The following is a 2,365-nucleotide window of genomic DNA, read 5'->3' as shown; positions in this document are numbered from 1 at the left end:
CCCCCCCCCTTTTTTTTTTTTAAAAAGTTGCAAACTCTTCGCCGTGCAAAAAGATTTTCTCCTCTGAAGCACAACAATAAACTTGATTCTTTTCCCCTCGCAAGTGCAATTGGAAATTCTGGATTTGAATTTAACCTTGCATACTTTGTAAGGAGGCGTTAAATTGACACGCAGAGCAGGAACAATTTCTGGAAAGTTTAAAAACAAAGTTTCCTGAATGATTAAATGTACTTGGCAGATGCTGCTTTGGAAAACGATAACAATCTCCTAGAAAAGAAAAGTGACTGCATCTTCTCCATCTTTAGGGACATAAAATAATAAAAGTGGCCCTTGACAATAAATGTTTATAGCTGGTGACCTTTACCAACGCTTAATCGCAAGGCGTTTCGTTTTTATCTTTCTCTCATTTGCCCCGAGAACGTAAAAGTTTGTCATCCTAACGTCTAATTATGTTTTCACTGGGAGAGAAAAAAAAAAAAATAAACACGATCAGATTATATCAAGATCTTGAGATTAAAAAAACAACTTGCAGATTAGGCCTGGCCTATTGAATTTGATTCCTAGGACATGGCAAACTGAATTTCATTTATTGCTTTAAAGCTCGCTGTATTCTGCCCTCCTCATGCCTCTGTGTCTGTAGATCTGCATATGCATATTTATCAAATCCGTGCACGAGATCAGTAAAATTAGGTTATGGCATGGGAATGCGATTTTGTGATCATATTGCTTCCGGGTGCTGGGTCTGTTTGACTTCTCTGGGTTTTGTTTTGCTGATTACTTAAGTAATTAGAGAGTTTCCAAGCAGAATCTTAGCTCTCTTTCCTCACACCTCCTCTTACCTTGCTGAAGTACTTGGCTACCCTGACCCTGTATTGTAAAACGTTTTCGGTTGTGTTTGGGTTTTTTGTTTTGTTTTGTGGATTTTTTTTTTCTTTTAAATCCACTCATTGTCATTTCTGAGGTACGTGCTGGCAGAGCTGAGGGCTGGAAGTTTAATAATGGCTTTCTGGATGGCTTCTTTAACCCCCTAGGCCCCACGTTTATGAGTTGTGCATTAAATATGTGAGCAAATTCTCTCTGAAGAAGTGGGTTTTCCGTTCGGTGTGTGTCTATGCAGACGTGTTTGGTGTATTAAAGGGATGGCTTTACGTTCAGTTCAGCTAAAGGAGATGTTGCCACGTCTCCATTGAAGTACAGTGTAGCTTGCTCTGCTGCTAATCAGGTAGTTCTCCAAAGAGCAGTAAATATTTACCAGTTAAAGTCTTCATGCTGCGAGAAAGTACTTGTTTGATGTTTATTTTTATGGATTTAAGATTACTAAAAGCTACTTAATAAATTATACCGTGGCTAGTCCTGAATGGGGAAACGTGCCTCTTTGAATTCTCCATCATATGCAAGAAGAGTAAAATTAATATTCATTATAGGCGCAAAAGAAAGAGAATGAGTATTTTTAGACTAAAAAAAAGGGAGAGAAAATGAAGGCTGCGACTATTTCATTATTTTACCTCCTTTTTTTTAGCAACCCCCTTGAATGGGCTCTTTATTGTAATTGTCCCTCCCCAATTGAGCACCCCACTGAGCTGTTGTATCTTTTTACAACCCCTAACAACTCGCACCAGTAACACAATTACCGCCAGATATTTATAAAGAGAAATTACTTTTCCATTTTCACCAGCGAGGATTTCAAATAAATACATGGGGATGCATAAATAAATAAATAAGTGCCGGGGGTGGGGGGGGAGGAAGGGAAGGTGGGGAGAGGAGGAGAGAGGGAGTAGGGGAAGGGGGGGGGAGAGGCAAAAAAGGCGATTGGGACTGTCCAGGCGCTGGGTCAAGGCAGGCACTAATGAAGGGAGAAGGGGCTTGTTTCTCTGCTCTTTGTAAGTTGGAGGGTTGTTGGTCCGTTTAGTTGGGAAGCTGCGCGGCCGGTTAAGGAGCCTGGGTTTCTGCACTCGGGGTTTGGGTAGAGGAGCAGAATGGAGGCCATTGTTCCCTTTCTGTAGGCTTTGTTTAACAGTTCTCACCCCCTCCTGTTCTTACTTTTTAAAGCAGTGAGGCGAGGTAGACAGCGTGTGTCACAGTACAGTGAAAAGGGGGAAGATCTAAAGACCAAAAAAGAAGTTAATCACAATACGTGGAGTTTGGGGGAGAAAAAGTTGCCAGTACCGCGGGGGAAAAATAAAAATAAAAATAAATAAATGGAATAAATAACCTGAAGTAAAAATGGAGCCCAGCCCCGAGCACGCCGGGCCGGGGCCGCTCCGCTCCGCGCAGGGCACCGCGCAGCGCGGACAGGGACCGCCTCGGCCGCAGACGGCACCTGCCGCCGGGAAGCGCCGCGGGCCCCCGCCGCGCTCCCGGCCGC

At 43.3% G+C, this 2,365-nt stretch overlaps 1 protein-coding gene across 1 annotated transcript in view; it reads left to right on the top strand.

Annotated features, from left to right (window-relative positions):
* Positions 1-2,365, top strand: part of PAX6 (paired box 6) — a 19,167-nt gene that overhangs the window by 1,078 nt on the left and 15,724 nt on the right. The window lies entirely within an intron of this gene.

The sequence above is a fragment of the Apteryx rowi genome, unplaced genomic scaffold (assembly GCF_003343035.1).
Source record: "Apteryx rowi isolate R43461 unplaced genomic scaffold, aptRow1 scaffold_73, whole genome shotgun sequence".
In the NCBI taxonomy this organism is placed as follows: domain Eukaryota; kingdom Metazoa; phylum Chordata; class Aves; order Apterygiformes; family Apterygidae; genus Apteryx; species Apteryx rowi.
This window is presented reverse-complemented; position numbering and strand designations above follow the sequence as displayed.